Source organism: Cervus canadensis, chromosome 12 (genome assembly GCF_019320065.1).
Source record: "Cervus canadensis isolate Bull #8, Minnesota chromosome 12, ASM1932006v1, whole genome shotgun sequence".
Classification (NCBI taxonomy): Eukaryota; Metazoa; Chordata; class Mammalia; order Artiodactyla; family Cervidae; genus Cervus; species Cervus canadensis.
In genome coordinates this window covers 29110902-29134026 of record NC_057397.1, presented here as the reverse complement: position 1 = coordinate 29134026, position 23125 = coordinate 29110902, and the positions used below count along the sequence as shown (strand labels likewise).

The 23125-nt window shown below is 38.9% G+C and overlaps 1 protein-coding gene across 3 annotated transcripts in view; it reads right to left on the bottom strand.

Moving 5' to 3' along the window:
* The window catches only part of DNAJC5B (DnaJ heat shock protein family (Hsp40) member C5 beta), a 92454-nt gene that overhangs the window by 55215 nt on the left and 14114 nt on the right, over nucleotides 1–23125 (bottom strand). Inside the window, exons 2-3 of one of the 3 annotated variants that reach the window (XM_043483786.1) lie at nucleotides 18304–18454; nucleotides 3856–3975 (exon numbers count right to left, since the gene is read on the bottom strand). The exons of 1 other annotated variant lie outside the window; for it this stretch is intronic. The gene's annotated coding sequence lies outside the window, so the exon portion shown is untranslated. The remainder of the gene's footprint in view (nucleotides 1–3855; nucleotides 3976–18303; nucleotides 18455–23125) is intronic. One more of the 3 variants, XM_043483785.1, reaches the window with a different exon arrangement.

The window sequence follows — 23125 nt, the reverse complement described above, 5'->3', positions numbered from 1 at the left end:
CTATACACAAATTTATAGACATTGTTTTCTTTTGAGCATATTTTAGCTAGATTCTGGTCAACCGACACTGCTTAGTGTTATGTACCTCAATTAAAAGATCAAGCTATTTCCTTTTAGACAACATCTAAGAAAAGATAGTTGGTCAGAGTTGGCTTATTCTACAAACAGAATATATATACACACACACACACACACACACACACACACACATGTACACACACACACACATACACACACACACACACACACTAAGATATTCAAACCAAACAGATTCAGTTATGTAGACATTACTACTATGGATAAAAGAAGCAGTGGTAAATCTGAGTTAAGACATTTTCATAAAGGAAATTTATAGAGAGCTATTCAAGAGAGCTAAGAAGAAATAAAAGAAATACCTTTGCTTTATGTATTTTTCTCTATATTCAGTATTCAAAAGAAAGAGTTTCAACTGAGGGAATAAAATGTGTTCACTCTTCATCGTCTATCTCATGAAATAAGAGAGATGCCATGACTCATAAATCAACAGACTGTCCTAAAATCAGTTTCAACAAAGCACAAATATGCACAATTTCTCAATTTTGACTGGACCTTTTTTTCCCCCCAAGGTTGCCCCCTAAAATTATTCCAGGTGTGGAACAAGAGAGGGGATTACTTGGGGGCTGTAATAGTCCTGGAAACAATCTGGGATTCATCCTTCTCTGCCCCACAGCCATCCCTTTGTGCACTCCTCTCCCCAGTGGAAAAAAGAAGGCGGATTCCATCTCTCGAATAGTTCCATACATAGAAACTCACCCCCAAGAAGACATGGTAGCTGGCTATTTCGTTTTTTTTCAAATCATCTCTTTGTTGAGAAACATAATCACACTGTAATCTGTGTTGTTTTCCTAGAGGAAAACATAGGCAAAACACTCTCTGACATAAATCACAGCAGGATCCTCTATGACCCACCTCCCAGAGTAATGGAAATAAAAGCAAAAATAAACAAATGGGACCTAATTAAACGTAAAAGCTTTCACACAACGAAGGAAACTATAAGCAAGCTGAAAAGACAGCTTTCAGAATGGGAGAAAATAATAGCAAACAAAGCAACCGACAAAGAATTAATCTCAAAAATATACAAGCAGCTCATACAGCTCAATACCAGAAAAATAAACAAACCAATCAAAAAATGGGCCAAAGAACTAAATAGACCTTTCTCCGAAGAAGACATACAGATGGCTAACAAACACATGAAAAGATGCTCAATGTCACTCATTATCAGAGAAATGCAAATCAAAACCACAATGAGGTACCATCTCATGCTGGTCAGAATGGCTGCCATCAAAAAGTCTACAAACAGTGAATGTTGGAGAGGGTGTGGAGAAAAGGGAACCCTCTTACACTGTTGGTGGGAATGCAAACTAGTACAGCCACTATGGAGAACAGTGTGGAGATTCCTTAAAAAACTGAAAATAGAACTGCCATATGACCCAGCAACCCCACTGCTGGGCATACACACCGAGGAAACCAGAATTGAAAGAGACACATGTACCCCTATGTTCATCGCAGCACTGTTTACAATAGCTAGGACATGGAAGCAACCTAGATGTCCGTCGGCAGACAAATGGATAAGAAAGCTGTGGTACATATACACAATGGAATATTGCTCGGCTATTAAAAAGAACACATTTGAATCCGTTCTAATGAGGTGGATGAAACTGCAGCCTATTATACAGAGTGAAGTAAGTCAGAAAGAAAAACACCAATACAGTATACTAATGCATATATATGGAATTTAGAAAGATGATAATGATGACGCTATATGAAAGACAGCAAAAGAGACACAGACATAAAGAACAGACTTTTGGACTCTGTGGGAGAAGGCGAAGGTGGGATGATTTAAGAGAATATCTTTGAAACATGTATATTACCATATGTGAAATAGCTCGCCAGTCCAGGTTCAATCCATGAGACAGGGTGCTCAGGGCTGGTGCACTGGGATGACCCTGAGGGATGTGATGGGGAGGGAGGTGGGAGGGGGGTTCAGGATGGGGGACACATGTACTCCCATGGCTGATTCATGCCAACGTAGGGCAAAAACCACTACAATATTGTAAAGTAATTAGCCTCCAATTAAAATAAATAAATTAAAAAAATAAATGAAATTAAAAAGAAATCCAGTAGCTGATGGCTTTATGTTGTGGGTTGATTAATACTGAGAATGAGTTGTTACAGAGTTTGAAATTTGTTTATTTTCTGTTTCACCTTCTTTGCCCTATTCCCAAAAGATCAAACTATTTTCTTTTAGACAACATCTAAGAAAAGATAGTTGGTCAATAGTTGGTCAGGGTTGTTAGTAGTTGGCTTATTCTACCAACTGAAACATAAAGGAACACAAAGACGGCAAGTTTGCTTTTTTGTGTCAAGCAACAACCTGCTATGTTTCTGTGCCCTTGATAAGCTAGAAACCAGACTCTTCATATATTATTAATGTAGATAACATTTAGTGTCAAATTCAATAGAGCAATACATTGGAACCCTTATTTGTTTCAATTTGTGAAAATAAAGACATTATGCTAAGAACCTACTGACTACAGGGCAATAGTCCAAACATCTGCTAAAAACTCTCCTTAAACTTAAATAATGGAGCCATACCTTTGTTTAATGCCTTCTATAAAATATAATTTTTATGAGTTCTTTCTCTTAGCCTTTTGAATGCTCATATTCCTATGCAAAATTCAAGTCTTTATTATTTATTCATACTCTCTTATCTATACTATCCAATGGAGAAAAAATTGTTATGCAAAGTTATTAATTTAATTTTGATCGTGATAGGTACATGATACTTAATCTCCTGAACTTAAATTACTTTCTAGCTGCATTTGTGTTGGTCGCTCAGTCATGTCTGACTCTTCGCAGCCCCCACGGACTGTAGTCCACCAGGCTTTTCTGTCCATGGAATTCTCTAGGCATGAATAATGGAGTGGGTTGCCATTTCCTTCTCCAGGGGATCTTCCCACCCAGGGGGTTGAACCTGGGTCTCCTGCATTGCAGCCTGATTCTTTACCATCTGAGTCACCTAGCTGCATTACAATCCATGAATATCATAATTTCTTAAAGCACTGACCACTGAGCATTCACTACCAAACCACATTCAGCTCACCTGTCTCTTGATAAAGATACAATTGAAAGAAGGCTCAATGCTCCAATGGTGACAGACATCCAATTCAAAATAAGCACATATTTTAAGGGTACTAACTTGAGGAGTCCTACAAATGCTGTCCTAAAATTTTCATGCTTACATGAAATGTTTCCTTCAGAATAAAAGAAGCTTCACCTCTATCTACTATGTGAATTCTGAAAATGGAAAAAAAAAAATCAGGCTCTGCCTTTCTTGGCAGGGTCCCTTCACTGCTGAGAAAGTAAAATATGAGCAAAGGAGATTAGATCATTAAACAGTAAAAACACTTTTGATGGCTGTGATTGGAGAAACCAACACATTTTACCATTTTTTATTACATCTGTAAATCCTCTATAGAAATCCATTTATTGGAGGAAGATCTTATTCAGAGAGCATTGTATCTTAAAGCTAACCACACATCCAAAATGCTAAGCCTATGTTTTAAAGTATAAACTCTCCCTAGTGTGATTACAATTTGTTATTGAAAAATAATTACCTCTTGACTGCACTGGTACTTATATAAACAGCATCCTGAAGATGAGACAACTCGGAATGTTGCAAATAACCCCCAGTACCTGTTCGTATAACTCTGATCCTGTGTTTTCAAACAGGAACCACTTGCTGTTTTCAACTGGTCTGGAAATAGGTGTGCAAAGAGATAAAGAAAGGCAGCAACGAAAGGAACTATTTCATACCTGTTCTGCTCTTTCAAAGGAAACGGCTGCCTCTTTCCATTGTTCCCACACGAGCTTAAGTGAATCAATGGCGTCGAGTTACTTTTGATTTGCTACTCTATCAGCCAATAGATTATCCCTCTGGAAGACACAACAAAGAGAGAATAAAACATGCATGAACTTGAAGGTTGCCATTACAAGGCATATCCAGTGATACCAAAATACATGCTGTATCTGTATATCTAATTGGATCATCAGTCAGCTGGTGCTGGGCTCAACCAAATGGTGGTATGAATCTGCCTCCAGGTTTCCACCAGAACTTTCACTCAAGAAAATGGGCTATCCCCTGACATGCAAACTGGGTTCTTTTAATTTTTTTTTATTGAGATATAGTTGACATATTTAATTCCTTTCGGGTGTACAATGTAATGATTCAATGTTTGTATATATTGTTAAGAGATCACCAAGTCTAATTAACATCCATCACCATACATAGTTACAATTTTTTTTCTTGTGATGAAAACTTTTAAGATCGTCTCTCTTAGCAACTATCAATAGGCGATACAGTATTATTAACTATAGTCACCATGCTGTACGTTACATCTTCATGACTTATATTTATTTTGTAGCTAGAAGTTTGTACCTTTTGACCACCTCCAACTGTCACCACTGCTACATTACCCGCCCCCCCCACCCCTGCTTTGCTTAAGGCAACCACCAATCTGATCGCTGTATCTGTGAACTCAGGTTATTTTCAAGTTCCACATGTAAATGAGATTACATGGTATTTGTCTCAATTATTTCACACAGCATGATACCCTCAACATCCATCCATGTTGTCACGAATGTCAGGATTTCCTTTTTTATGGTTAAGTGCTATCTACCATGTTTTCTTTATCCACTGATACACACTTAGGTTGTTTCCGTATCTTGGCTATTGCAAATAATGCTGCTGTGACATGGAGGTACAGGTGTCTTTTTGAGTTAATGTTTTTATTTTCTTCAGATAAGTACCCAGATGTGAAACTCCTGAATCATATGGTAGTTCTTTTTTAGTTTTTGAGGTACTGTTTCCCATAGGTGCTGCACCAATTTACATTCTTATCAGCAGTGCACCAAGGTCTCCCTTTTCTCCACATGTTCATCAACATTTGTTATTTATAGACTTTTTGATGATAGCCAGCTTGACAGGTGTGAGGTGACACCTTACTGTGGTTGTGACTTGCATTTCCCTGATGATTAGTTATGTTGAACACTTTTTCATGTACCACCTGTGTGCCTTCTTTGAAAAAATACCTATTCAGATCTACCCACTTTTAATTGGATTGCTTGCTTGCTGTTTTGCTATTGATTTGTATGAATTCTTTACATATTCTAGATATTAACCCATTGTCAAATGTATGATTTGCAAATACTTTCTCCCATTTGGTAGGTTGCTTTTTTATTTTGTTGATGGTGTCCTTTGCTGCATAGAAGGTTTTTAACTTGATGTATTCTCACTTGCTTATTTTTGTTTTAGTCTTTGCTTTTGATGTCAAATCCAAAATATTGTCACCCACACCAATGTCAAAAGGTACTTCCAAACCTACATTTTCTTCTAAGAGTTTTGTTGTTTCAGGTCTTACATTCAACTTTTTAATCCATTTTGAGCTGATTTTTTTGCATATGATATAATATAGTGATCCAGTTTCATTCTTTTGCATGTGGCTGTCCAGTTTTCCCAACATCATTTATTGAAGAAACTATCCTTTCCCCAGTGTATATTTTTAGCTCATTTGTCATAGATTAATTGACCATATGAGCCTGGCTTTATTTCTGGGTTCTGTATTCTGTCCCACTGATCTGTATGTCTGTTTTTATGCCAATACCATACTGTTTTGATTACTATAGCATTATAATATAGTTTGAAATCAGGGAGTGTGATACCTCCAGCTTGGTGGTTCTTTCTGAAGGTTGCTTTGGATATTCAGGGTCAAGTTGAGTTCTTTTAAATTTTATTTTCCTTTGGTCTAAGGCTAATACTAATCAATTGCTTTAAGATTACTGGAAGGACCATGTAACATTAATAAGGGGAAAACTACAATTTTTCACTACATTAATCCAACAATTTTCATATCTGAACATTTTGCTCTAATTTTAGTTAATAAGCATTGAGCTGACTGAGGTGGTTTTAAGAATTAGAGACTTCTTGTTAAAACTCTTATATAACATAAAAATATAACATGATAAAATAGTTCCGTATGATTTTGAGTAAGATCATAAAGCTTGAAAAAGGGTTAAAGGAGACAGGTGTTACTCTTGAATTTTCCAAATGGGATCTTGCTCCTGAAATTGAAGGTAGAGTTTAAGTTTGCTTCTTAGCATGACACACAACAAACCCTAGTGCTATTTTGTGCAAATATTTCAAAGCACTCTCGCTTCTAGATAGCACTGTTTTTTTTTCCTCAGATACAATGGTTATTTCTCATAGATCCTGATTTCCAGCCGGAGTTTAGGAAGCAGCCCATCATCATGCAAAGAAATTAGGTGAGGATGTGGGGGAGGGGGCGGTGTGGAACTAAAGACATTTCGAAATAAATACCGAAGTTCCAGCATCACTTCATGTTAAGAACAATGTCCTTTTTTTAAAAAAAAATGAAGTATAATTAATTTACAATATTGCATTAGTTTCAAGTGTATAGCATAGTGATTCAGTTATACATGTGTGTGTCTATTGAGATACATATATATGTATATATATATACACATATATATATATGTGGGAAGCCAATATAGACATACATATGTACATATGTATCCTTCTTCAGATTCTTTTCCATTATAGGTTATTAGAAGATACTGAGTATAATTCCCAGTGTTATATGTAGGTCCTTGTTGTCTATTTTATATATAGTAGTGTATGCACATTAATCCCAAACTCCTGATTTATCTCTCTCCCATACACCCCACTATTCCCTTTGGGTAATCATACATTTGTTTTCTATGGGAGTCTATTTCTGTTTCATAAATGAGTTTGTTGGTATCACTTTTTTAGATTACACATTTAAATGATGTCATATGATATTTGTCTTTTGCTGTCTGACTTACTTCACTTATTATGATAATCTCTAAATCCATCTATGTTGTTGCAAATGATATTACTTCATTCCTTTTTTATGGCTGAGTAATATTCATATGTATGTATATGATATGTCATGTCTTTATCTATTCATCTGTCAGTGGACATTTAGGTTGCCTCCATGTCTTGGCTGTTGTAAATAGTGCTGCTATGAACTTTGGGGTGCTTGTATCTTTTTCAGTTAGAGTTTTCTCTGGATATATGCCCAGGATCATATGGTAACTCTTTTTATTTCTTTAAGGAACCTCCATACTGTTCTCCATAGTGGCTGCACCAATTTACATTCCCACCAACAATATAGAAAGGTTCCCTTTTCTCCACACCCTCTCCAGCATTTATTATTTGGAGACTTTTTAATGATGGCCATTCTGACTGCTTTGGGGTGATCCTTCATTGTAGCTTTAATTTGCATTTCTCTAGTAATTAGCAATATTGAGCATCTTTTCATGCTCCTGTTATCATCTGAATGTCTTCTTTGGAGAAATGTCTATTTAGGTCTTCTGCCCATTTTTTGATTGGGTTGTTTGTTTTTTGACATTAAGCTGTATGAGCTCTTTGTATATTTTGGAAATTAAGCCCTTGTCAGTAGCATTGTTTGTAAATATTTTCTCCCAGTCCATAGATTGTCTTTTTTCTTTTGCTCATGGTTTCCTTTGCTGTGCAGAAACATTTAATTACAAGGACAAAAGCTCTAAGTTTATAATTTTTTAAGTACTGCAAAACTCTTAGGTGAAGTAGAACTGTAGCTGTTTTTCAGAGAGAAAACATAGTTTCTTCTTCATCTAGTCATTCACCAGTTGGTTACCTACTAGATCCAGTCATTGCTTAAATGCTAGAAATACCCTGGTAAACAAAAATACAGACTCTGGGTTTGTGGTTTACAGAGTTACAGCCTACTAACAGAGGCAGATATTACTCAAATGATTGCTCAAATAAATATAAGAATTTGGAGAGGTGTTACAAGACCATGTAAATGTTAAAAGACTGTACAAAGGAAGATCAGAAAAAGCTTCTCTGAACAAAAATAGCCACGCAGATATCTGAAAAGAACCAAATGACTGGGTTCATATACTTCTCAAGTATACTTGAGAAGCAAGTATACTCTAGGCAGGAGGAAGAGCATATTCAATGGGCCTGGGCACTTAAACTGAAGAAGTAAAACATTCATGCTGAGGTGCGCTCTAACACATAGAATGTCAGCACATGCCTATATATGTATGGCTTCTGATATATAATCTGAAGATATAGCAGGAAATTCCGCTTAAACAAGTGAGGCTTTCTAGAAATGGTGAAGTTTAAATGATGTTTGTTAAAGGACATAACTCATGAGAAGCACATCAATAACTCCTTGATGCAAAATGCACTAAATGTACTGTAAAAGCAGTATAATCATTGAAGTTTGAATAGGGGAATTTAGAAAATATTACAAGACGAAGCAATGTGGCCTTTCTGTAAGTGAGAAAATTGGAGAGAGAAGTCTATGTGTGTGTGTTTGTATTGGGGGATGGGACACTACATTTTCCCTGTGTGTTCTATTTATGGGCTTCCGAGGTGGCGCTAGTGGTAAGAAAGCCACCTGCCAGTGCAGGAGACGAAAGAGATGTGGGTTCAATCCCTGGGTGGCGAAGATCCCCTGGAGGAAGGCATGGCAACCCACTCCAGTATTCTTGCCTGGAGAATCCCATGGACAGAGGAGCCTGACAGTATACAGTCCATGGGGTCACAAAGAGCGGGACACAACTGAAGCAACTTAGCACTCATAGATGTGCATTCTGTTTATCGGGTCTTCACTATTCCCTTAGGTGCTCCTGGAGACCTTTTATATACCTCTCTCAATTGCCACATAGGGTTAGGGTTATTATAATAAACGGCTAGTATCAATCATCAGCACAGAATCTGCAACAGGGACTAGATGAATTTTAATATTCAATCAAAATAACCTAAGAATCATAAACATTAGGGTACATGGTGTTTAATGTAAGCTTCGTATATCAGCAGATGCAAACACCACTCTTTTTGAACATGTGATGTACAAGGGCACGTAGTTGCAACAAATAATGTTAGTTGCTTAGTCATGTCTGACTCTTTGAGATCCCATGGAATGTAGCCCATGATCCCAGAGCCAGGCTCCTCTGTCCATGGAATTTTCCAGGCAAGAATACTGGAGTGTGTTGCCATTTCCTTCTCCAGGAGCTCTTCCCTATGCAGGGATCAAACCCAGGTCTCCTGCATTGCAGGAAGATTCTTTACCATCTGAGCCACCAGGGAAGGCCTAATCGAAAATAAATCTGAAGAACCCAATCTAAAGAACCCAGTGCAATGAACAAGGCATTATTATTGCTCTCTCTGTTATTATTACCCTACTACATTGTTGCTGTTATTATTGCTATTATATGGAATTCAGGTCATTTTTCAAAGGGACAAGTGATCTGGGTGAAATTCATTCAGTTAAGTGAATTTAGAAAGGGAAAAGATAAGTTATTCCTTTGACTGTGTAAAATTAAGAGGTTATTGGCTACCAGTCCAGCAGCACCTCAAACAAAATTACAGAACATTTCTGGCATTTCTGTAAAACCAAGTGTTCTTTTTTCGGAATGCAAATTGGTTAATTCCTATTATATTTCATAATTTTTCAAAGTTAAAAAATGTCCCTTTTAAGAAGAGGTTACAAAGAAGATGGAAATTATAAAGTGCCTAAATCTATAAATATGAAGAAAGCATAGAATCACAGAAGGCTAAGAGGGATGGTAACCACAAATCAAAAACCTACAACAGATATACAATTAAAGAGAAAGGAAAACAAGCACATCACTAAAAAAAATTATTAAACCACAAGGAAAGAAACTAAATGAAGAAAATAACAGAGAACTACAAAAGCAAAATGGCAGTAAGTACACACCTAGCAATAATAATTCTGAATGTCAATGGGTTAAATGTTTTAATAAGATAATATAGGGTGGCTGATTAGAAAAAAAAAAAAACAGGATCTGTCTTATAAGAGACTCACTTCAGAAATAAAAACACACAGAGATTGAAAATGAGAGGATGGAAAAAGATATTTCAATATTTAATAGATGGATATTTAAACAATGGAAATGACAAGAAACTGGAGATAGCAATACTCATAGCAGAAAAAAACAGACTTTAAAACAAAGTCTAATGAAAGATAAAGAAGAGCATTATATAATGATAAAGGGATCAATATAAGAAAAGAATATAGCACTTATCAACATATATGTACCTAATGTAGAAACACCTAAATATATAAAGCAAATATTAATGGACATAAAGGGAGAAGCTGACAAAACTACAATAGGAATAGAAGACTAACACCCCATTTGCATCAATGGACAGATTATCCAGACAGAAAATCAATAAGGAAATTGTGGTCTTAAATGATATTAGACTAACTAGATTTAATAGATATCTGCAAGGCATTCCATCTAAAAACAGAATATACATTTTTTTCAAGTACATGTGGAACATTCTCTATGATCAATCACATCTAGGCCACCAAATAAGTCTCAAGAAATATTAAAGGATAGAAATTATATCAAGAATTTTTTCTGATAACAGTAGTATGAAACTTGAAATCAATTGCAGAAAGAAAACTAGGGGGAAAATGGAGACTAGACAACATGCTAACATAAAAACAATGAGTCAATGAAGAAATTACAGAGGAAATAAATCAGAAAATACCTCCAGATGAATGAAAATGGAAGCACAACTTCCCAAACCTATGGAATGCAGGAAAATGCAGTTCTAAGAAGGAAGTTTATAGTGATTAGGCCTATCTCAAGGACAAAAAACATTTCAAATAAACAATCTAACTTAATATCTAAAGGAATTAGAAAAAGAAAATCAAAGTCAGCAAAAGGAAGGAAATAATAAAGATCAGAGAGAAAATAAAGTAGATACAAAAATAAAAGAAAATATCAGTGAAACCAACAGTAGTCTTTTTAAAAGACAAATATAAAATTGATAAACTTTTAGCCAGGCTTATAAAAAAGAGATAGGACCCAAATAAACGAAATAAGAAATGATAGAGGAAAACATAGCAACCAATAATATCGCAAGGATACAAAATATCATAGAATACTATGAACAATGATAGTCTAATAAATTGGATAACCTAGAAGAAATGGGCAAATTTCTAGAAACATACAACTCTCTAAGACTGAATCAGAAAGAAATAGACAATCTGAACAGACTGATCACTGGTAGTGAAATTGAATTTATAATTTAAAAACTCCCAGGAAACAAAAGCCCAGGACCAGACAGCTTCATAGGGGAATTTTACAAAACATATAAAGAAGAGCTAATACCTATCCTGCTCAAACTATTCCAAAGAAATAAAAAAAAAAGAGAATAAAGCACTCCCAAATTCATTCTACTATTACCCCGATCCCAAAACCAGACAAAGACACTACAACAAAGGAAATTAAAGCCAGTATCTCTGATGAATATAGATGCAAAAATCCTCAACAAAATATTAATAAGCTGAATTCAACAATATGTTAAAAGAATCATGCTTATACACCATGATCAAGTAGGACTTATTCCAGGGATACAAGGATGGTCCAGTATTTGCAGACCAATCAGTGTGATACACCACATTAAGACCTGGCTAAAAGAAATCACATAATCATCTCAATAGATGCAGAAAAAGCATTTGACAAAATTCAACATTCATTCATGATAAAAATTCTCATCAAAGTGGGTATAGGCGAAGATATCAAGTCCCATTACATCATGGCAGACAGATGAGGAAACAATGGAAACAGTCACAGATTTTATTTTCTTGGGCTCCAAAATCACTGCACATGGTGACTGCAGCCATGAAATTAAAAGACATTTGCTCCTTGGAAGAAAGGCTATGACCAACCGCCATTCAGTTCAGTTCAGTCACTCAGTCGTGTCCGACTCTTAGCGACCCCATGAATCGCAGCATGCCAGGCCTCCCTGTCCATCACCAGCTCCTGAAGTTTACTCAAACTCATGCCCATTGAGTCGGTGATGCCATCCAGCCATCTCATCCTCTGTCGTCCCCTTCTCCTCCTGCCCCCAATCCCTCTCAGCATCAGGGTCTTTTCTAATGAGTCAACTCTTCACATGAGATGGCCAAAGTACTGGAGTTTCAGCTTCAGCATCAGTCCTTCCAATGAACACCCCGGACTGATCTCCTTTAGGATGGACTGGTTGGATCTCCTTGCAGTCCAAGGGACTCTCAAGAGTCTTCTCCAACACCACAGTTCAAAAGCGTCAATTCTTTGGCGCTCAGCTTTCTTCACAGTCCAACTCTCACATCCATATATGACCACTGGAAAAACCATAGTCTTGACCAGATGGACCTTTGTTGGCAAAGTGATGTCTCTCCTTATACACAGCATATTAAAAAGCAGAGACATCACTTTGCCAGCAAAAGTCCGTATAGTCAAAGCTATGGTTTTTCCTGTAGTTGTGTGTGGATGTGAGAGTTGGACTATAAAGAAGGCTGAGCGCCGAAGAATTGATGCTTTCAAATTGTAGTGCTGGAGAAGACTCTTGAGAGCCTCTTGGACAGTGTGGAAATTAAACCAGTCAATCCTAAAGGAAATCAACCCTGAATACTCATTGGAAGGACTGATGCTGAGCTGAAGGTCTAATACTTTGGCCACCTGATGGGAAGAGCCGACTCACTGTAAAAGACCTTGATGCCGGGAAAGATTGAGGACAAGAGGAGAAGGGGGTGGCAGAGGATGAGATAGTTAGATAGCATCACTGACTCACTGAGTTTGAGCAAACTCCGGGAGATAATGAAGGACAGGGAAGCCTGGCATGCTGCAGTTCATGGGGTCCAAAGAGTTGGACATGACTTAGTGACTGAACAACAAAAATTCAAACAAAATAAAGAGCATTTATATAAAAAAGACCAATAACACAATTAGCATCATAATCACTGTGAAAATTTGACAGTCTTTCCTCTAGAGTCAGGAACAAGACAAGGATGCCCACTATCACCACGTCTATTTAACATAGTATTGGAAACGCTAGCCACAACAATCAGACAAGGAAAAGGAATAAAAGGCATCCAGATTGAAAGAGAACTAAATCTGTGACTATTTGCAGATTTCATGGTACTATTTCTAGAAAACCCTAAAGTCTCCAACAACAACAACAAAAAAACCTGTTGAAATGAATAAATAACTTTTTTTAATTTGCAGGATACAAGATTGATATACAGAAATCTGTTGCTTTTTGAAACAGTAATAATGAATTATCAGAAAGACAAATTTTAAAAATCTGGTTTAAAATCACATCAAAAAGACTAAAATATGTAAGAATAAACTTAACCAAGGAGATAAAAGATCTATATTCTGAAAACTGTAAAACATTAATGAAGGAAATTGAAGATGATACAAAGAAAATGGAAAGATACTCCATGTTCTTGGATTGGAAGAATTAATATTGTTAAAATGGGCTTACCACCTAAAGCAATCTACAGATGAAATGCACTCTCTATCAAAATACCCATGACATTTTTCACAGAAGTAGAACAAGTAATTCTAAGATTTACATGAAACTACAATGACATTTAATTGCCAAAGCAATCTTGAGAGAAAAAGGACAGAGCTGGAGGTATCAAGCTCCCTTACTTCAGGCTATACTCTGAAACTACAGTAAGCAAAACAGCATGGTACTGGCACAAAAACAGATATATTGATCAATGGGGCAGAATAGAGAGCCCAGAAATAAACCCACAAGCTTATGGTCATTTAATCTACAACAAAGGAGGCAAGAATATACAATGGAGAAAAGACAGTCTCTTCAGTAAGTGGTGCTGGAAAAACTGGACAACTACATGTAAAAGAATGAAATTAGAACATTCTCTAACACCATACACAAAAATAAACTCAAAATGGATTAAAGACCTAAATGTAAGACCAAATTCTATAAAACTCCTAAAGGAAAACATAGGCAGAATATTCTTTGACATAAATAACAGCAATATCTTTTTGGATCTGTCTCTTAAGGCAAAAGAAACAGAAGCAAAAATAAACAAATGGAACCTAACTAAACTTAAAAATGTTTGCACAGCAAAGGAAACCATTGACAAATGAAAAGACCACCTATGGAATGGGAGAAAATATTTGTAAATGATGTGACTGACAAGAGGTTAATATCCAAAATATATAAACAGCTTATACAACTGAACATCAAAAGACAAACACCTGATGAAAAATATGGGCAGAACTGAAGAGATGTTTTTCCAAAGAAGATATACAGATGACCCACATACTCTTGAAAATATGCTCAATATCACTAATCATCAGAGAAATGAAAATTGAAACCACAATGAGATGTTGCCTCACACCTGTCTACATGGCTGTTGACAAATAACATTTTGTCAAGGATGTGGAGAAAAGGGAACCCTCCTGCATTGTTGGTGGGAAAGAAAATTGGTGCAGTCCAATGAAAAATAGTACAGAGTTTGCTCAAAAAAATAAGAATAGAACTACCATCACTTCAGTTGAGTTCAGTTCAGTCACTCAGTAGTGTCCGACTCTTTGCAGCCCCATAAACTGCAGCACGCCAGGCCTCCCTGTCCATCAGAAACTCTGGGAACTTACTCAAACTCATGTCCATTGAGTTAGTGCTGTCATCCAACCATCTCAACCTCTGTCATCCCCTTCTCCTCCTGCCCTCAATCTTTCCCAGCATCAGGGTTTTTTCAAATGAGTCAGTTCTTTGCATCAGGTGGCCAAAAAAATTAGAGTTTCAGCTTCAGCATCAGTCCTTCCAATGAACACCCAGGACTGATCTTTAGGATGGACTGGTTGGATCTCCTTGCAGTCCAAGGGACTCTCAAGAGTCTTCTCCAACACCACAGTTCAAAAGCATCAATTCTTCGGTGCTCAGCTTTTTTCACAGTCCAACTCTCACATCCATCTGTGACTACTGGAAAAACCAAAGCTTTGACTAGATGGACCTTTGCTGGCAAAGTAATGTCTGTTTTTTAATATGCTGTCTAGGTTGGTCATAGCTTTTCTTCCAAGGAGCAAGTGTCTTTTAATTTCATGGCTGCAGTCACCATCTGCAGTGATTTTGGAGCCCCCAAAAATGAAGTCTCCAACTATTCCATTGTTTCTCCATCTACTTGCCATGAAGTGATGGGACCAGATGCCATGATCTTAGTTTTTTGAATGTTGAGCTTTATGCCAACTTTTTCACTCTCCTCTTTCACTTTCATCAAGAGGTTCTTTTGTTCCTCTTCACTTTCTGCCATAAGGGTGGTGTCATCTGCATATCTGAGGTTATTGATATTTCTCCTGCCAATCTTGATTCCAGCTTGTGCTTCATCCAACCCAGAATTTTGCATGGTGTACTCTGCATGTAAGTTAAATAGCAGGGTGACAATATACAGCCTTGATGTACTCCTTTTCCTATTTGGAACCAGTCTGTTGTTCCATGTTCAGTTCTAACTGTTGCTTCTTGACCTGCATGCAGACTTCTCAGGAGGCAGGTAAGGTGGTCTGGCATTCCCATCTCTTTAAGAATTTTCCAAGTTTGTTGTGATCCACACAGTTGAAGGCTTTGGCATAGTCAATAAAGCAGATGTTTTTTCTGGAACTCTCTTGCTTTTTCGATGATTCAGTGGATGTTGGCAATTTGATCTCTGGTTCCTCTGCCTTTTCTAAATCCAGCTTGAACATCTGCAACTTCACAGTTCATGTACTGTTGATGCCTGGCTTGGAGAATTTTGAGCATTACTTTGCTAGCATGTGAGATGAGTGCAATTGTGCAGTAGTTTAAACGTTCTTTGACATTGCCTTTCTTTGGGATTGAAATGAAAGCTGACCTTTTCCAGTCCAGTGACCACTGCTGAGTTTTCCAACTTTGCTGGCATATTGAGTGCAGCACTTTCATAGCATCATCTTTTAGGATTTGGAATAGCTCAACTGAAATTCCATCACCTGCGCTAGCTTTGCTGGTAGTGATGCTTCCTAAGGCCCACTTGACTTTGTAGTCCATGATGTCTGGCTCTAGGTGAGTGATCACACCATCGTGGTTATCTGGGTCATGAAGGTCTTTTTTGTAGAGTTCTTCTGTGTATTCTTGCCATCTCTTCTTAATATATAAGAAGCGACACAGCCTTGGCTCTTCTAAGGCTTAATATCTAAGAATATAGATATCTAAGAAGGTGTCTTAATATCTTAAGTCCTCTTAGTATCTAAGAAGGACCACAGCCTTGTCTAACAATGAAACTATGAGCCATGCCAGGTAGGGCCACCAAAGACAGACCATGGTGTAGAGTTCTGACAAAATGTGGTCCACTGGAGAAGGGAACGGCACACCACTTCAGTATTCTTGCCTTGAGAACCCCATAAACAGTATAAGAAGAACTACCATATGACTGAACAATTCCACTGCAAGGCAAAGAAAATAAAAACACTAATTCTAAGAAATGCATTCTCCCCAATGTTCATAGTAGCATTATTTATAATAGCCAAGATATGGAAGCAATCTATATGTCCATCAACAGATAAATGGATAAAGATGTAGTGTGTGTGCGTGTGTACATACACACACACACAATGGAATATTACTCAGCTGTAAAAAGAATAAAATTCTGCCATTTGCAACAATATGAATGGACCTAGAGAGTGTCATGCTTAGTGAAATAAGCCAGATAAATACAATTACTCTGTGTAATCATTTGTATGTGGAATCTAAAAAATGAACCAAACAAAGGAATATAACATAGGAATAGACTCACAGATATAGAGAACAAACTAGTGGCTACCAGTAGGGAGGGAGAAGGGGAGGGACAAGATAAGGGTATGGGATTAAGAGATGCATACTACTATGTATAAAATAAATAAACAATAAGGATATATTGTACAGTACAGGGAAATATATATGTTATTTTTAATAACTTTGAAATGGAATATAGTCTATAAAAATACTTAATCATTGTGCTATACATCTAAATTAATATAACATTGTAAATCAACTGTACTTCAGTTTTAAAAAGAACCATAGAAGACCTAAAGAGGGAAAAACTAGAGAGGAACTCTTTCTAAAATCAGTGGGAAAGGTTTTAAGAATTCTGATGTGTAGGTGCCACCCATGGTGTCCCAAAGCAAAAATCTCTTAGTTTTAACCTAACACAAAAGCTTGCACAGTGGACCCAGCTCAGGCACTTTTAGGGCTCCAGGTGGTTCTGTAGAGTTTCCTGCATTAAGAGCTAGTGCTGACTGGTTCCCAGATTCATTGGACCTGACAACTTTAGTTAAGTAACATGAGAAGCACTTGTTGACCAAGCAGCTGTCTGGAGGAATTTTCCTTTGCCTGGGTTTCCTAAGAAAACACTTAGATAAAATAATGGCATCTGTGTGATTCAACAGAAAATAAAATTTGGCTTCTCAAAGTTTAAATCAAGAAAAATTATCCAAAAAAAAACCATTCCTGTAGACTCTGGGCAAGTCACTTTAATCCACTTTTCTTCTCTACAAACAGTCATAAAATATGAACCCTTTTTATCTCTTAGAACTTTTATCAAATGTCTAGTATAGATGTGCCAAGAATGACACTAGGAACTTTCATAAACACAAATCTAATGATTATTTTCTAGGGTTGGGGTTTGAGCAGTTAAGACAATCGTTGGCTCTCTCTCTGCCCCCTAAAATTGAAACAGAGTATGCTGAAAGTGCTTTGATAATTTGAATGTGTAATCCTGGTAGATTTCACCCCAAATATCTAATTTATCAGTAAGCGGAATGAGCTATGCTATGCATATAGTGCAAGACATTGTACTGGGGGTTGTGATGCTTTTAGAGGTGATAATAATGGTGCTGGTGATGCCAGCAACTTACATGTTAGATTTTTTTGTTGGAAACCTACAGAAGTATGAGAAGGGTATACTCCTATCCTTATTTTACAGAGGAGGAATATAAGATTAGAGAGGCTGATGAACTGCCCAAATTTACCAGCTATTAAGCCGTGGACCTGGGCTTTGATGTCACATCCCAGGCTCTTAACTCACCAGAGAGCTTTGCTTCAGGAGTTCACGGTCTATTAATATATTCCCTTGCTTATCAATCTGTGAATGAGCCAGATGGTGTATGTTTTAAAGTTCATGAAAAAAAAAATTGGAGTAATGGATTTAAACAAGGAAGTATCAATAAGCCCGTTCCTTAGTGAGGTTCAATATGTAGTTCAGTGTCAAGGACAGTATCTGTTTGGTTAAATAAAACTCTGAATCTGAGACCTGTATTACTGAAAAAGTATTGATTGTGTCTTGTACCCTGCTAGGAAACATAACATGGACTTCACAGATGTGAAATTTAAACACCTTGTCGCTTACTTACAGTAAGCACTTGCTGTGATAAACCAAGGAGACGTCAAGTCCAACAGAAGTGTTTATTTGACAAAATGTCTCTAAGCAGAATGTTGATCCTTGATGTTGCCTGTAGTTGTTCCCCATTCACATTAGCTCAAGATGTCTCTTTTGTTAATTAGCTAAAAGAGATCGAGGACAAAAACAAAAATAAAAACCTTTACTCAAGGCAAAATTTCCCTTCAATATGGTTTCCAGTATAGTGATTATTCTGCACATTGTCATATAAATGTGACCAAACAGACTACAAAGCCAACAGAGTACACAGCTATCAGAATAGTAGTCATTCCTTTTTTTTTTTTTTTTTGCATTTAAGTAGTAGTTCAATAGCACTGGCCATAGATATATCTTTAACGCTAATAAACCCACTAACTGCTCAGTCGTGTCCAACTCTTTGCAGCCCCATGGACTGTAGCCCACCAGGCTTCTCTGTCCATGGGCTTCTCCAGGCAAGAATATTGGAGTGAATTGCCATTTCCTCCTCCAGGGGATCATTCCATCTCAGGGATCCAATCCTCGTCTCTTGCATCTCCTGCATTGGCAGGTGGATTCCTTACCACTAACACCATAAGGCCCACTTTCAAATGAAGCCTCAACCAGCACAGGTAACAGACATGTATTTGAAAGAGAAAGAAATACTTAAGGATTCCTTCTAGAGATTAATAACTGCCCTTATATCATACTTGGTAATTTCCTAAGGTTTTCCACGTTAGATACATTATCTGACACTCAGTGTCTGTTTTAAGGAAGAGCCAACTGACTACTTGTGGTCATGTCACTTTCCCCAAGCATGAACATCAATCCTGAGGGGCAGGAAGCTGGAACTAGGGCCCCACCTAAGTACTCTACTTCCAAATCTGTCCTTTTATATCCTTGTTAATTTAAAAGGCTCAATTGAGAAACAGAATCATAAATAGCCGAGAATCCTCTTGCACGTGGTCAAGCAGCTCCTGCAACAACCACAGGCCTGGAAGCAGGGCAGTCCTCTGAACTTGCACCAGTTTCTCATGTCCACAGTGGATTTTCCAGAGGAACATTTCAACTTACTCACTGGGGTAATGGCTATGACTTTGTGCCCTCTCTTGTAGGTACAGGGCTCCCCAGGTGGCACAATAGTAAAGAACCTGCCTGCCAATGCAGGAGACATAAGAGACACAGGTTCAGTCCCTGGAAGATCCCCTGGAGGAGGGCATGGCAACCCACTCCAGTATTCTCGCCTGGAGAATCCCATGGACAGAGAAGCCTGGCAGGCCATGGTCCATGGGGTCACACAGAGTTGGACGTGACAGAAGCGACTTTGCAGCAGCAACAGCATTGTAAATACCCATTTCCCCCTCTGTTTGCTAAAGGTTTGTCTTTCAGATGAACAGCTAGGACCCACTAACTTGTAATCAACTCATTAGTTTTTTGGTCTGCATGACCTTCTTCTGTTTTGTGGAGTAAGCGGTGCTTTACAGTTGACAACATGTCATTGCTAAGCACAGTCTCGCTGTCTGCTGAATGCCTTTGGAAGGTGCACAGACTGAATAGCTAAAGCTGAGATGCCTCTCCCAGTGGGTGGAAGTAGACAGGCCCCTTTCTTTTTCTTCTTTTTTAATGTATTTGGCTTCGCTGGGTCTTAGTTGTGGCACATGAACTTGTAGTTGAGACATGTGGGATCTAGTTCTCTGATCAGGGATCAAACCCCGATCCCCTGCATTGCAAGCTCAGAGTCTTAGCCACTGGACCACCAGTAGACAGTCTCCTTTCTGAATGATATGTAGTCAGGGGCACACATACACACATCCATGGCTTCTAAGCCTGCAGGATGAGATAGGCTCTGATGCTGTCTCCCTCCTGTCCTCCTAGGTGGGCACTTGTGCAGCTCGGGCTCTCTTCACAGGCCTCAGAGACCCAAAGCTGAGCCCTGTCACCCCTTCCAGGGCCCTCACCACCCCTGTCAAACCTCCCCTGGGCCATTCCCAACTGCTCTACACCTGCTTCTCCCAGACTCTTCCATGAGTCCTGCACCGCTGTCCAGAGTGCTCCAGAAGCCATGAACATTCTGCCAGAACATCCTCGCAGCCAGAGACGATTGGTGAGAGCTGATCCAGGGCCACAGACCCTGGGTCACCAGCTGGATCACCAGCTGGCCACCACCAAAGTCCCACCAACTGTCAGGGCAACAACTAATGAAGTAAAAGTAGTGAGAGCATTAGTCACTCAGTCGTGTCCAACTCTGTGTGACCCTATGGACTGGGTAGCCTGCCAGGCTGCTCTGTCCATGGGATTGTCCAGGCAGGAATACTGGAGTGGATAGCCATTCCCTTTCTCCAGGAGATCTTCCCGACCGGGGGATCGAACCTGGGTCTCCCACACTGCAGGCAGATTCTTTACTGTCTGAGCCTCCAGGGGAGCCACAGGACCCCTGCAGTCCTTCAGCCCTCCTTGTGGGGTCTCCTCTATCGGGCTTCTCCACTCTTTCAGGGCCAGATACTAAGTGTAGAACTCAGGAAACCAGTTAAATGACTGGCCCTGGAAGTAACAAGCCGGGTCCGCACACGAATTAGCTTGTACCTGGGACACAATCCACACCCTCCCAAAGAGCAGAGCAGACCGGACAGTCTCAGCATGGGGTGGGAGGGTCAGTGACAAGGGCTTCCCCACAAAGGAAGCTGTAACCCTGCCCAGCACCCTCTGGTGGGTGTCCCACGACCCGGCGTCAGGACTTGGACATCCAGAAAGTGGTCTCAAAAGCCTTTGCTGTATCTTTCTTAGGGACAGAGCAAAACAGTCAAAAGAATAATTTTCAACATTTGATCTCACATTAGGAAAATGAAGCCGAGCATCTATTCCCTGTGACTGTATCGCCCTCTGGTGTTCAAAATGTAATGAACCGTAAACAGGAATTTCAGCTTCTAAACAGTCCTCACCCGAAATCACCAGTTCTGTTTAGTATCCCTGGACTTCTCAGCTAGCAAAATGGTAAAGAATCTGCTTGCCAATGCAGGAGACGCAGGAGATCCGGGTTCAATCCTTGGATGGGCAAGATCCCTGGAGATGGGAATGACAATTCTCTCCAGTATTCTTGCCTGGAAAATTCCATGGACAGAGAAGCCTGGCATGCTACAGTCTACAGGGTCACAAAGAGTTGGACATGACTGAACACACGCGCAGACAGATACTCATCGCTGACGCGGCTCCCTCAGCTACCTGAGATTCTGAGAATCACCAAGAAAAACACTCATGGAAATATCAGGGTGGGGCAAGCCATGGCTAGAGGGGACACCACCCTTTTGCTGCGTTCTTCTGAAGCTGAAGTTTTGCAATAGTGTCGAGTAGCTAGGCAGTTGGGGGGGTTAAAACATAACCTTATAAAAATCTGTTCTGAAGTTTCTGTCTGAAGGGGGAAACTTAGGGGCAGTTACTGCAATTCAGAGGTCTCATACCCATTGACTGGGCCAGAGCAGAAGACCCAAGAGCTCCAGGCAGCGAATCCACAACCAGCACATCAGTGCCTACTGGTTGCTGCTGGGGGAGGCAGAGGCCAAGAGCCATTCCCACGCTCTTGCTCGCTCTCGCTTTCACTCTCTCTCTCTCTCTCTCTGGCACATCACAGAGGTCCCGAAACACCAGATCTCAGTCAGGTGTTCCTCAACCAGCAAGGTGGGGTAAGTGTTTTAAAGGCAAGAGCACACTGCAGTCTGAAAGGGCTGCTCTGGCCTCACACTCAGCTACCTTGAATTTATAGCTTCTGGTTACCAGTTAGAAGAGGAGACAACTCATCTACACTTAAAAGCACACTCCAGGGTGTATGCCCAGTAGTGAGATGCTTGGGTCATATGCTAGTTTTATTCCTAGTTTTTTAAGGAGTCTCCATACTGTTCTCCATAGTGGTTCTATCCATTTGCACTCACACCAACAGTGTAAGAAGGTTCCCTTTTCTGCACACCCTCTCCAGCATTTATTGTCTGTAGACTTTGATGGTGGGCATTCTGACTAGTGTGAGGTGATACCTCATTGTGGTTTTGATTTGCATTTCTCTAATAATGAGCTATGTTGAGTATCTTTCCATGTGTTTATTATGCACCTGTATGTTTTCTTTGGAGAAATGTCTGTTTAGCTCTTCTGCCCACTTTTTGATTGGGTTGTTCATTTTTCTGGTTTTGAGCTGCATAAGCTGCTTGTACATTTTGGAGATTAATTCTTTGTCAGTTGTTTTGTTTGCTACTACTTTCTCCCGTTCTGAGGGCTGTCTTTTCACCTTGCTTGAAAAAGATACCTGTACCCCAGTGTTCACTGCAGCACTATTTATAATAATAGCTAGGACATGGAAGCAACCTAGATGTCCATCGGCAGATGAATGGATAAGGAAGTTGTGGTACATATACACAATGGAATATTACTCAGCCATAAAAAGGAATGCATTTGAGTCAGTTCTAATGAGGTGGATGAACCTAGAGTCTATTATACAGAGTGAAGTAAGTCAGAAAGAGAAAGACAAATGCCATATATTAACGCATATATATGGAATCTGGAAAGATGATATGACAATCCCACATACATGGCAGCAAAGAAGCCACAGACATAAAGAATAGACTTTTGGATTCAAAGGAAGGAGGAGAAGGTGAGATGATTTGCAAGAATAGCATTGAAACATATGTATTACCATAGGTAAAATAGATGACCAGTGTGGGTTTGATGTATAAAGCAGGGCACCCAAAGCTGGTGCTCTGTGACAACTTGGAGGGATAGGATAGGGAGGAAGGTGGGAGGGGGGTTCAGGATGAGGGGGACACATGTGTACTTATGGC